This window comes from Pteropus vampyrus, unplaced genomic scaffold (assembly GCF_000151845.1).
Source record: "Pteropus vampyrus isolate Shadow unplaced genomic scaffold, Pvam_2.0 Scaffold243, whole genome shotgun sequence".
Taxonomy (NCBI): domain Eukaryota; kingdom Metazoa; phylum Chordata; class Mammalia; order Chiroptera; family Pteropodidae; genus Pteropus; species Pteropus vampyrus.
This window is the reverse complement of record NW_011889024.1, coordinates 1,358,991-1,372,929: the sequence shown is the minus strand read 5'-3', so window position 1 is coordinate 1,372,929 and position 13,939 is coordinate 1,358,991. Positions and strand designations below refer to the sequence as shown.

The 13,939-nt window shown below is 44.3% G+C and overlaps 1 protein-coding gene across 2 annotated transcripts in view; it reads left to right on the top strand.

The window, feature by feature from the left end:
- Nucleotides 1–13,939, top strand: part of MAML3 (mastermind like transcriptional coactivator 3) — a 391,909-nt gene that overhangs the window by 11,366 nt on the left and 366,604 nt on the right. The window lies entirely within an intron of this gene.

Here is a 13,939-nt window from a genome sequence, read left to right as displayed (position 1 = left end):
CACTTCCTACAGGTTAAATTACCCTAACTAATCCAGTCATCTGTGTAACATGGTAATAACAACCTGCTGACCTGGCCAATTGTAGAAAATGCATCCAAATGGACTTGCCTTGACAGCCACCTTCCAGCAATTGTTTAGACAGCGAGGAGTCCTATCAGTTTTCATTATGCACATGCGCCGGAGTGGTCTGAAGACTGCTTTTCGTTGGATTCTTGGCCATCTTGATTTACCTTCGACATAGCAGCCTCCCTGCCCTGAGGTGCTAATAATTAGTCTGCATTTTTATGTAGTTTGGAGCAGTTTGGCTCCAGGGTCTATGCTCTTGGCTGTGACAATATTCTGCCTTCGCCTGGCCGAAGTGTTTGAGCGGCTGCATTTTCTAAATAACCATGGCCTCCCAAGGAACAGTCCTCACCTACTTGACTTTCTGTTAGGTTTACACATCAGTATGAACAGGAGCCAAAACGAAGAGGCATTGCTGGTCCTTACGTGGCCCTGCTGTTTGACAAGGAGGACCCCATTTTGTTGTCTCCTGGCCTCACATACTTCTAACCCTTGGGCCCTTCCTTGTCTCGTCTCCTTTACCATGGCCTCATGTTTCACTTTTGTCACAGTGACAGGAGCACCTCAAATCTCGTACAAGAGGTAAGTGGCAGCTTTGTGAACCACAGAAATAAACCAAGAGTAGGAACCTAAGTGCTCGGTGGCCTAAACTTTACAGGTCATCCCGCATCAGGTGATTCCAATAAACTAGGCTTTCTGCTTCCGTTTCTAACCTAGACACTGATTAGCAGCAGCCATTTTCTGCCATTTATCTGTGCGACATAGCATCTTGGTGAGAAAAAACCCTTTGGCCAACCAAGTCGATAGGGCCGTGTGCTCAGTGCCAACTTTAGTGCAGGGGTCTTCCATGTAAAGACGGCTAGATAGCTTCTGTTTCAGTCGCTTAAATAGCAAGAGTCGGTTGTGTACGTAAAAGAAGAGCCTTGCTCATAATCTTGCAGCTAGACCATCCACTGTGGCAGACTAAGTGACCCTTAACGTTACTGCTCTGGTCTTGCACTAAAATTTCAGCCTTTGACGTTTCCCGCTGACAGTCAAGTTTAGCGTCAAGTGTAGTTTTGCTACTGTACTGTCCCTTTGAGGAATGACATCTCACTTTTTTTGTGTTTGCGTCTGACTTTTCCTGGATCTGTTTCTTTACTTTTTAGCATTGGAATGTTTTCTTTTAAGGATGACTTTCACCTATGTACAAGGCGGGCAACTGCCTCGCATTCTGCATGAAGTATAGTATTTACCTTTATCTTGTTGTAGACAGATACGTGGTTATCTGTTTGGAATATTAGTTATTTCTTAGCTATCTGATTTTTAATTATTAGATGAAAACTGTTTTCCCAAAGTTATTGAGATTACAGCTAGGTTGCTGTAAACTTCTAATTTCTAATTCCTTTGGAAGGCATTTTCTTATGTCTCTGAAAGAGTCCAGAGGTGATTTGTAACAGGTAGTAAATGACTAGAATCAAATCTTACCTTATGGAGTTTTTTTTTTTTTAAAACATATCTTACAAAAGTGTTTCAGACCCATTGCGGTTCTCTGTTTTGTTTCGTTCGTATTTTAAGAAAGCTCAATTACTATTGATATAAACTCGTAAATGGAAGTATCTGGAGGTTAATGTTAATTAACATTTATGCAAATAAATTTGACATATGTCAGAGCGCAAGAAAATTTTTTGGACTCCAAGTTAAAGAAAGGAGGTAAAATTGTTTTAATTGTTTATGCTTGAGTTTTGGCTTCAGAATGTCTAAGTGATAGCAATGCCAGTTCCCAGCAGGAGTAGGACACACATTCCCTTTGCCTGTTCCCGTCCTCTGTCCTGGGCTCTTTTGTCCCCAGTTCTAATCCACTGTGGTATTTCAGTCCATCCTTTCTCCCCGTCTCAGGGAGAAAAGTGTGTGGCCATAGCGATGGCGGCCTTTGCAAAGCTTGCCGGTGGTGTTTGCCTTTAATCATTTTAGGTATTTTCTCACAGTGGTGTGTGCAGATCCGCACCCCATGACCCTAACATTCTGTGACTCTTCACATCCTGCAGTAGCCCTTTGCCAGATGTTTGTAAACAGAGGTGGTTTATATAAAGAAGCAACTTTCTCAGTTTAGAAGTTCTTAACGGCTAGATGGTTGAAAATGCATTTCACAGTTTACCTAGGAATTCCTGAATGGTTTGCAGCTGCTATTGCGTTTTTTAAAGACATGTTCGTTCTCTTCAATGAAACATGAAAACAATGATTTTAGATTTGGATTTCATGCTACTTCATTCCCAGAACCTACTGAAGGAATATTTGAAAAACCTTGTTTGCCTTAACAGTAAATAACCATACTCAACAAATATGTTTGGCAGGCCGTATTTGTTAGAGTAGAATAGTCTGGGGCCCACGGTGAACTGAGAACATGTAGTGGAAACTGAGGGTGACCACATATGATAAACTGGTACTTGAGGATCAGGGCTGTCTGGCGCCCAGGCGATTGAAATTCAAATGGGCTGTTGCTTATTTTCAGTGTTTGATCTTGTTCTTAGATTGAAAGGACTGATATGAATCATTCAAGGCCTTTTAGTACCTTTAAGTCTGTGGTCCGAGATTGGCATTGGAACATTGAGAAATAGGTAAGTACAGTTTGGAGTGAGGGAGCTTAATGAGAGCGTGTGCTTGTGCGAGTCACGCCCTCGTTCCCCTGGCTGAGGCACAGGTGGTCTGTGTTACGGGTTCGGTAGGTTCTGTGTTTATCTGTGGTCTGGAATGTCAAAGGGTTGCAAACCTAAGAATTTTGCTTCTTTTTTATCCTAAAGTGATGGTGTAAGAGTTTCTGGTATTGGCTCGTGAGGGTGAGGACAACCATATTTGGAAGAGGAAGGGGGATGGGCTGGCTTTGGTATTCTCATCCACTCGTTCCATCGTCATGGCCATTACTCTGTTAACAAAGAGTGGATACTTCGAATAATTATTCGTGTCCGTCTTTTTCTTCACAGTATAATATACCCTTCGCTTGTTTTCTTCAACTCTTCGTAATATGTGTTTATGATACACTGAAGAGCAGTCGATTTGTGAAGAGAGGTATTTAGCTTTGACAGACTTACAGAAAATGAGACTATAAGACGAGGGAGCAAAGCGGCTGCTTAAGAAAAGGATCTCATGACTGGGTTTGAGGGACGTTGTCCAGTTAAGAAATTCTTCAGTGTTAAAATTCACAACCGTCTGGGTTGCACAGGTTCTAGGAAGAAGTGGATTATTTTGTGATTTTAAAAAATTTACACTATTTTCGGAGTTTGAAAAAAATCTCTACTGTTTAATACTCAAGAGAGAATTAAATGGGGACATTCAAGATACCGCGTAATAAAATGGAAGGAAGAAACAGTAACAGCCGCTGGTGTTAAAAATTCTTTATGTTGTTTGCGGCACGCTTTAACTTTCATCTCTCATAGCGTGAGTGTGTATCATTTTTGAGAGACCTTTGTTTAATAATAGCTGTATTAAAGAGTGGTTTTCCTTTCACTTTGGTGTCTCTTGTGTTGTTCTAGGACGTGGCCTTCGAGAAACATGGCTTATTCAGCATTGACTTGACATAGTAGTCTGTCCCGCCCCACCCACCTTGGGGATCCTTTGCGAAGGGCACAATTAAACTGTCTCCTCAATGTCTATAAGGAAAGAGATTAACCACGGGTTGGGTTAAGTTATTTCTACTATTATTGTCTGTTTTTCTAGTTTCTGGATTAAAAAAGAAAACTTGAGAAAAGAGAGTGTCTGAGAAATTGATTATGGCAAAGAGGGAGAGGGGTAAAATTCATGTCATCTGAGGTAAGGAGGCTCCAGTATCGCCGTTATTTCTATGGCTCTTCTTCCCTGGGCCGGATCACGCTTCATCCACAGTGGAGGCCGTGATAACGCAGGAGGGGAAAGGATCCATCTGGAGCATTCTTAGATATACTGGCTCAATGCTCATCAGAGGGAGAAGAAGAGGCTTTTTATGGGAATTCCATAGTTCACAGTTAAGTCTATGGGATGTTACACTGTCAGCGCTGAGCAGCTGGTCTCTAAGCACTGACTAGGGACCTGCATGAAGAGGGCCCCCAGGGAAGAATGTGGAGAGCGAAAGGTTTGGCTTTCCCTGAGAATCGAACCTGGTGTCACTGAGGTTCAGAGGGACGAGCTCCTTTAAAATGTCCAGCTTTTTCTTCCCTCCACGCCCAGGAGCCGCTTCGGCTTCCTGCACCCTGCTCTGTTTCTGTCTTTTGTTCCATGAATAAATATTATGTGGTTTGGTGCTCATTACTCTCTGATATGAAAAAAGGCAATTCATTAGGTTGAAGGAGGAGGGGGAGGGAGACACCATTTTTCACCCGGTGCATCAAGCGCGGTTACACTGATTTGAATTCCCAGAAAAGTAATAAAACAGTGAAAATAATGATAAAACAGCTCCTGGGCTGACAGCTGTGCAACACACGAGACCACTGAAGACAGTCCCCAGCGTTGCAGCAGGACAATGTTGTGGACCATATGGTGCCGTTGCAAGCCAGTTGTTGAATTCGGTGGCTGGCTTTTGTTTTGGGGACTCGCCCAGCTTGGGTCTGTGGTGGCTCTTCAGAAACTTCTAGGCTCACTGGCAGGAGGGCTGTTGGCAGCACGCCAGCCTTGCCTGTATGGTGGCTGACTCAGGCCATGTGGAAAAGCTCCTGCTTGCAGAGCATTCACACCACCTTCCTTTGGTCACTAATCAAATGGTTTGTTCAGCAAGTATAAATGGGGATCTTTTTCCATAGATAGCAGCTCAGTGGCTGCATCACAAAAGGAAATTTTCCTACAGGAATGCTGGTTCATTATTAGACGCATTAATTCACCGGTGCTCAATTCTTCTTGTGAGAGTGAAAATTGTTTTGTTTTGTTTTGGTGCTTTTCAGATGCACTTTGAGTGTTACCTCTTCATTCTTCAGGCTAGAATAGCTAAAACCAGGAAGTGTGTTAGGGCCAGTGCTGTTGCTAGAAAGGAGAGAGAGGACCCGTCTATCTGGTTTTTGCAAGACGTTGCTAAAATAGGCCCTCTGCTTAGCATGGGTGAGTTTTTTAAATGTGTGAAGTTGGCATGTATGTGTGTGTGTGCATAAAATGACTAATTAACTGCACTTTCCCGTGGAGGGGTCCCCAGGCTGGCTCCGTTAATGCGCTCCACATCGGCCCGTCATCCTGAATCCTTTGTGACTTCACCTCTTGTGTAGTCATGGTCACCCATGCCGGTTCCTTTACTCTTGACTCCCAAGTGCAAGGGGAGATCCGGGGGGCTGTGTGGTCCTGGGAGAGTGGCTTCTGCAGACGTAGCAGAAGGCGAGTCTCGGAGAGAATCACACTCCATGAGGAAGGGCTGTAGCCTGTGCTGTCGGGCTCCGTGCGTGAGAATATTTTTATTTCAGGAGCTGAAAGAAAACTGATAGTGTTGACACTCTTAATTGAAGAGCATCAAATGTCACCATATTCTTGGTCTCTGTGGGACTTTTTTTTTTTTTTTGCAGAATGCTTTTAAAAGTTGTGTCCCGCTGTTGGGATGAGTGAATTTTTTCCCTTTACAAACAAAGGTCATTACAAGGCCAAATCTACTGGAAAAAAAATACATATGTATGTATATGTATATTTATTTATCTCTGCGATGTTGTGTTAATCACTAATCAGAGATTGTACTTTAACACTGGGGCTCTGCTTGGGGGAATGGATGTTTTTACAGGCCTTAGTTTTATATATTCGATCACTGGCCTTGAACAAATGTTTTTAAGTGGGGGAAACTCGGTCTTACAAATCTGCCGTAAGTGGGTATGTGCGTGCTGTAGCGTTCAGGGTCTGGGAGAGCTTGTGCCTGTGTCCTGGTTGTGACTCAGCATCCGGAAAGATGACCAGGGTCCTGTTTTCTGCTTACTTGCTAGGTCTGATGTAGGAGCTCCCTGGCTGTGCAGACGCCTTTCAGCCTTCCCTTGATATGCGCTTACACAGGTCAGAATCAGGGGAGAAGTATCTCTGGTTTTACTTTCCCGAATCTCCTGAGTTCGGGGAGCGATCTTTACCTTCTCCCCCTTTAAGAAATGGAAGCGAGAAGACAATGACCGAAAAAGACTCACACTTCATTCTTCCTTATCCTTGCCCTAGGCACTGTGGCGCCAACCACACCACTCCTGGTGGTTTTAGTGTAACGATCACAACCTTCCTTGTCACAGAGTGGGGGGAGAAGGCAGGAGGAGGATTGGGAATAAGAAAGAGAGCTAGGAGGGGAAGCTGGAGTAAAGGGGGAGAAGGGGCGGGTAAGAAATGATAAGACATTTCTGGGGGTTAAGAGTACGTGAAAATTGGGATAGATGAAGTATCCTTGTTTTCATTAAATTCAATTTGTAAGTATTTCTATGGCCGTTTTATATTTCTTTGCACAATAATATTAGGCATTCCCATTATGCAGCACGTTGTGGGGTACGTGGGGCTGCGGTGAGACACGGCTTACTAGATCACCAAGTGAGTAGATGGCAGAGCGGAAAGACAAACAGGTGACCGAATGGTCTACGTTTGGTGCAGCTCTTCCAGCTGGATGAAGAATTATGAATCTGAAAATCCAGCTGTGTTGTCTTATAAACTATTAGAAAATATAATCTTCAGGGGTTAGGAGGACAGTTCAATTTAAAAAAAAAAGCTCCCCCCTAATGTGATTTGTATTATAATTATTTAATACCTAAAGGACTCTTATAATTGAATTTTAGGGTGCTTCATTTACATTCTAGCTGGCTAGAGTTAGAAATTCTGTCACTCTGTGGTTGTCTGTCTGCTCACTGTCCCAAACATTCACAAAATGCCCCGTGATTCAATTATAAGTATCTTCTGGGGACCTTGTAAATTATGTACTATCTAGTTATCATTATAAAGCACCAGGGGATGGCGAGCCAATCAGGTAGCTTAAGTGGTCGCTTGGTCATAACCTCATAATTGACAGCACAAGCTGCTTGGGGTAATACTACGGATTTTGCAGGGTCTCATCTAGATTGAGGGGCAGGAAAGGGTTGCATACTAATTTTTAAGTTCCACAATTAGAACTTTCGAAGTCAATGCCTGTTGGTACAATAATATTAACTAATTGACTGGCAGATTTGTTTAGAATAAGTGAAAGTTGGAGTCTAAAGACCCGAAACTCTGTAGTTGACGGTAAATGAAAGGGGGAGGGTGCCATCGGGTAAATAGAGCTCCATCTCTGTACAACTAGAATTAAACAAAGAACAATACGAGAACACATGCCACCTATAGGAGATAATTGCTAGACGTGGGTACCTAGTAATCTTTGAATTAAAGAATGCGCCTGAGTGTTTTCGAGGATGCTTGTGTGAAATAAGAAGTCTTCGGCCCGTGCCTCCCAAGGCCCCGCCAAGGCATTTACGTGCGGACTTTGCCTCTTTCCAGAGCGCTTTAAAGTGCTCACCGATTCTCCACAGCAATTGCCTGTGAGTAGTGTTCAAACAACCCTGACATGAGTCCCTGGATGTATCATTATCGAGTCTCGTATTTAACCTTTTTCTAATAGCCTCCCCAAAGTCTAGAGTTTTCACTTTAGCACCAGGGGAAGTTATAGAAGGTGTTTTCCCCCTTCTCGACTGCACAGCTGTGAGGAGCAGTTATCTGGAAGTCAGCTTTGTTTCTCTTTTTTTTTTTTTTTTTTGTCCTACGAGGGACCAGGTAGAGGCGAAAGTGACTTATTGTTGAGCTAGGCCAAGCTTTGTGCAAGTGTCAATACGTTAATAAGAACTTCTCTTTTTCCAGTTTTGACTGAGCCTCTTGCTTGAGTAACCCTATTCTTCCAGCAGAGAAGGGCAGGGGAGCACGCGTATTCATGGTCGTTGCTCTGTCTTCCTCGTCTCTGTTCTAAGCTTATTAGTGAAGCCTGTGTGCCAGGAAGAGGTCAGATAGTGGCTGCGGAGCTGTGGACAGGCCCGAGGACACAGCAGCGATGGCTCCACCTTGGCATGTTCTTACAATAAAAAAAAAAACCTACTTGCCTCATTGCCTCACAGCTTCATGGCCGCTGTGCCTTTGGAAAGATGTTACTTTCTTATTAAGAGAAGCAGATGGAAATGATGGCTTCTCTGATGCCTTACGCAGAGATTGGAGAGAGCACACATGAACTTAGGAGGGTGAGGAGCATCCTGACTGTCTCGGGTCAGAGGGGGATGATCCAGAGAACCTTCCCCTTCACTGCTTCACGGGCACTGACCTGGTGTTGGGGCAGTAGGCTGATTGCAGGTGTTCTGGTCCAACTGTCAATGGAGGTGGCCGAGGTGGGCCATGGAGAGGAGAGCTGGATGGAAGAGGAAGGGAGAAAATGAAGTCGGCAAGGGCAGGGACCGCTAGGAGACATCTGAATGTGGACTCTTCATGATGCAGAATCGATTTTTGAGACAGGATAAAAGTTTCTCCACTTTTCTCGGAGAGAGCTGGTGGAAACTCCATTCTGACTCTCCTTCCTGGCTTGCTATCTACTGAGCATCTTCGTGGTTCGGCCCGAATTTTAAGGAGCCTTCTGCCTCTGCCTTGAGTCCTTCTTAAGCAGAAGCAGCTTGTGTTTCTGTGCGAGCAGAGAGGCCGCGCTCAGAGTGGCTCGCCTCCCTCTGACCGTGTGCTCAGGGCATTCCCACCCTTCCCCGCTGGCCGCTCTGCCCTGTGCTCTCTGGGTGCTGCGTGCCAGTGAATACCCCAGCTTCTGTTTTTTGGGAGAGGTCTGCTGCTTCGGGCGTTTTCTTTCTTTTTCTCCTGGCCTGTGCTGTAGGTTTTTCAGGCTAAATCAACACCCAGCCAGTCACTTCCTCTGGATGGCTGTACAATCTGTCTAGTCTCATAGAATTTCTGGTGATCCAATATAACGAATGCTTCCACTGTCACTGTCTCCGGCTTTCATCCCATGATTAGGAAGCAGTCTGGTTTAACTAAAAGAATATTATATTGGGAGCCAGGAAATTCGGTCTAGTTCCGGCTTTGCCAAAACAAACTGTGTGACCTTGAGAAAGTCACTTACTCTCTTAACGACCGCAAAACTCACATCTGATTTGATCGATTTGTAAGGATACTTGGCAGTAGGACAGAAACAGATGTATGACAGGCAGATTTTCAGTACTTTGTGTAGCAGTGCTGGTTCTCCCTTAAATCCTAGGAATATTTGCATCCTACTTTCTGGCTACCCAGAGGCCTCCACCCCAACAGAAACAAAAAAGGCTCGATTGTCACTGAAATGACCGATGATAGTTGATAAATTTAATGCGTATGTGCATGTGCCCTGCTTGGAAATGAGGTGTCTAAAATTAGGCGAGTCAGCAAGACGTGAAGGGGTGCGTCCTAATTCTGCGGGTCCTCTCCGGTTAGCGCCCCGGGCCTCTCCTTCTGCACCACGCTCTCCTAGCACCCTACGAATGACACGGTGATGGTCCCCACTGCTTATGGGTGAGGGGCCACCCTTGCTCGGTCAGCTCCTTTAAAGCAGAGATTGGGCCTGACTCACAGAAGGAACTCAAAAAATGTTTCTCGAACGAACCTGAGCTGTAAGATCGGCTGACATATTCTATCATGTCCTTGTTAATTATGGCATTAGTCCTGAACTTCAGGGCTAGAGTCTTAAATGTGACTGGAAAAATCAACACTTTTTTCTAGTGATTAGAGCAGCTTTTCTCTTTGACTTAGCACTTATCCATCTGCCATCCAGTAGTGAAACTAAGGCATATATTCTTTATACCATTTCTTAATGATTTATAAGTAAAACTCTTCCTTTAATAAGGCCAAATAACAGCCTAAGGATTTTAATCAGTTTTTAAAAATCATGATACAACTTCAGTTTTCAGGCTTTGTGGCAGGTATGTGTAGGTGAGTCTCAGGTCAATTTTTTAGACTCTCGAATTCTTACTAGTAGGCTCTCTCACACAACATAATACTGCACCACTTTTAGCTGAATTTCCTTTAGAAATGTGAGTTTGGGCAGATAAAAATGTGAGGGTGAGCAGTGGGCCAACTTATAGGACTCGCGATCTTTGCAGACGATGAGGACGTAGTCTGTAAACACAGATATTGTTTCTTCAGGTTTAGAGATGTATCGCTTTTATTGTAGGTTTGCCAGTACATTTTCTAAGTAAAGAATTTCATAACTTAGAGGGCTTAGATTATTATCTCAATAAAGGAAGATAAATAACAAAAAACTTTGCAGATGTAGTACCCTATCTAGCACATTCTTGTATACATCGCCATTTTTCTGTCTCCTGTCGAAAATATGGGCAAGCATATTTTTCTCTCTGATTCTGAGTACTTTTGACAAGCACGTGGAAAGACAGGAGGAGACCTCAGAATTAAGTCAAGTTCAGATAGTTTTGCTAACAACTCATTCTTTTATAACTGCAAGATGAAAGATAAAACTCTCTCTGGTCCAATTAAAGGGCAAGAGAAATTAACTTGGTTGAGTTTAATGGTTGTTTTTGGCCTGGGCATGACATAGGTGATTCTATTGCTGTGATGCACTGATAAACTTCTTGTCCTGTGCCGGACAAACAAACAAAGGAAACCCCCCAAACTCAAAGAAAACTTACCCGCTTGGCTTTGAGTTTACAGACAGGTTCTTTTCTAAGTGGACTATTTCTCATCTATGTCTTGTGTCTGTGCTTCAGCAAACACATCTGTGTAGACCTGTTGTTGGCATCCTTTCCACCATGACAGATTCATTAGCATAGTAATAAATATTAGGGTGTTTTGGTTGTCAATGACCACTTAGATTTTTGGCTTTTCTAGTGTGCTGTTCAGCCATCAGCCTGAAAAGTCCTCCCGTTCCCATTTTCTTTTCTATTTGTCTCATCTCTCTGGCAGACCAAGGCTCAGCTTGTCTTTCCAGAGGGCCTGGGTAAATTATTAAGAAGGAAAATCTACTCTTTCTTTTTCACCTTTTGAAAATATATACTGCAGTCAAAGTCAGTTTTGACTTTCTCTGAACGAGATGACTATTTTTAATCAAAGTAAGAAGGTATGTCTAAGAATCAGGCTCTGTGTGCGTTTGTGTGTGTTTAAACATTTGGTTGAATTTTGGTTTTACCTCAGAATGGGACAACTCATGCCTCTAAGTGACTCATTTCTATATCGAGTATATGGCTTCCAGAATTTGCCATGACTTGGAAAGGGACCTCCGAAATCCTATTGGTGGGAAAAGTAATAATAGTAACAGCTCACATTTCCTGAGAGCCAGACACAGTTTTAAATGCTTTACATGTTATCAGCTCTTTTAATTTTTCCCAACCGACCTATGAGGCCGTTATACTTACTGTTTCCATTTAAAAGGTGAGGCTACTGAGTCCCAAAGGATTTTGGTCGCTGGCCAGGGTGAGTGAGTGGAGAACAGGGCTTCACACCAAGACAGTGTTGGTGCAGAGTATGTGACTTCTCTGTGTTGGTCCTTGGGGGAGGCTGAAGGATTTAGGACTTTAGAAGGCTGTGGACCTGTGCCGGTGGGCGCTGGTTGAAGGGAAACTTGAAGGTCCACACCCAGATAATACTTCTTACTATTAACTCCCCGACTGGCTCTCTCCACTTCGCCCTGATCTGAAGCACAGGGTGACACTTCTGGGTTGCTGGACGTCAGCTCTCAGTTGCTTCTATATGTGGCCTGATTAGCTGTGGTTGTTCTCAAAACGTCTTGTTTCTCTCAGTTTGCTCGTCTGCCAGAATGCCAAAGTCAAATCTTACCTGGGCTTTGAGCATGAATCTAGAGGATAGCACAGCCGCATTTGGAGTTGTGTGTGTCGGGAGCCTGTGTGTGCACGGAGGGCTCCCCAGTAGTGCCAGGCCCCCCAGGTTAGAAGAAGCCTCTGCTGCACAGGCCCAGTTGCGTGACGGGAGCAGACGCTCCCTCACAGGACCCAGCTAGTGGTTGGAGCTCCATGCTCCATAGAAGCAGGAATTTCTGTCTCTTTGCTTTCCCTGCTGTCTTCTGGGCCTGGAATAGCGCTGCGGACATAGGAGGTGCTCAGTACGGGTCTGTGGGCTTGATTGATTTTGTAGCCGGGCATGGTCGTCCTCTGGCACACAGTTTCCTCTGCAGTGCTGTCCTTCCCCTCCATCCTTCCCTTTTTATAAACCACTAGAGTTCTCTCATCCGTGAATTTATCTAAGTCCTTCTCGAGCCTATGAATAGTTTTGGCTCCTGCTCTTCCTGAAGTGATGAGTTTACTGTTTTTACAGAAGAGAGCTTGGCTCTTACGTGTTCTAAAGCACCTTTCAAAATGAAAGGTCGGCGGAGAAGTTTGAAGCAAACCAGAGAGGATTATGAGCTGATTCTGGGGCAAAAGAGAGTCAGGGGCACAGGAGAAGGAGCCTCGACGGGGAGAAGAGGATCTGTTTGTCTTTCCCTTCGGTCTTGATGTGCTGATGATGCTGGCCATGAGGCCCCGGATAATGGCAGTGATCCTGTAATTTAGCAACGTGGCTTTATTTGGTGGAAGCAGTGGTTTGAAGGTTTGATGACAATAGGTTCTTTTCGAAGAAAAGAACGTACAATTTTGGGAATGAAATGAAAAACATGTATGGCGACTTGGCTTGCATTCTGGCAAATCGTTTCCTTAATATTAAGTCTCTGTGCCTTTAGTAAAGTTACTTACCACATGGGCGTCAGTTTCCCCACCCGTAAAGCAGGGATAAAGTAGTTCTGTCTGCATGGTGCAGATTTAAAGACCGAGAGATAGAATTCATGTTGAATTTTCAGTCAAGTTCTGGATACACAATAAGCATTCTATAAATATCAGCGGTTATTATTAGCACATCACCCAGATGCCCACTGTTGTGCCTCGTGATGGCAGGCTCAGCGGGCAGCCAACATGTTTTCTCCAAAAAATCTGGAGCATGACTCCGTGTGGTGGGTGTTGTAAGGAAGAGTCAAGCTTTTGTTACTGTCTTCCTTGTACTTCTTCTGTGGAAAGTATTTTAGCATTTATAGACCCCATTTCAGTGACTTTGAACGTGAGTCCAAATTCCTTCCACACTTTCAATGGGTGTCATTCATTTTGGACTTGCCACGCACCATATGCCATTATTTATTATTGACTGTTCACATGGCACCTTTAATGAGCCAGAAGCTGGGCAAAGCATTGACCGGACAGCCTTAACCGGGCTACCGCCCCTGCCCTGGAGGAGCTTGAAGACGGTTTGGGTGGATGGGGAGTGGAGGTGTGAAATTTGGGGCGTGAGCAGGGAATCACAAGTGGTTTAGTGTCGTTGAGACAGAAAGTTCAGGGCAGAACGTGGTAGAAGTAGAAGCCAGTAAGATAGGTAGGTTTTAGGAGGCAGGCGGCCTCATATGTCGTGCTTAAGAGCTTAAACCCTATGATATATGTGAAGAGAAGCCATCAGAGGGAGCGATGAGGTAGGCGGACTTTAGATGAGGTACTCTTGTTGACCCTGAGAAGGGTGGGTGTGAGACAAGGACTGGAGGCAGGGCGGTCGGTTAGGTGATCACTGGATACTCAGCAGGAGATGCTGAAGAGCTTAAAGTAGGTGAGTAGTAGATAGAGATGGAAATGTGAGACCATTCGCACAAAATGTTAAGGAAGTAATTATTGAGTAGACAGGGATGATGGAGAGAAATCAGAGATGACTTTCAGGTTTGCAGCTTGGATGACGCCATCATTACCCATTATAGGCAATGCCTTAGGTTTTGGAGGGAAGATGATCAGTTCATCTTTGGACATGAGATGAGCTCATCCCTGAAGGGACGTCCAATAGTCATTTGAATATACAGGCCTAGAATTTCGTCCAGGGGTCTGAGTTGCAGGTGTAGACATTGAAGATGGCTAAAACTTCAGAGTGGACGAAACCGGTGAAGGGTGTATAGCTTGAAAAGAGAAGAACTAGGCAAGAA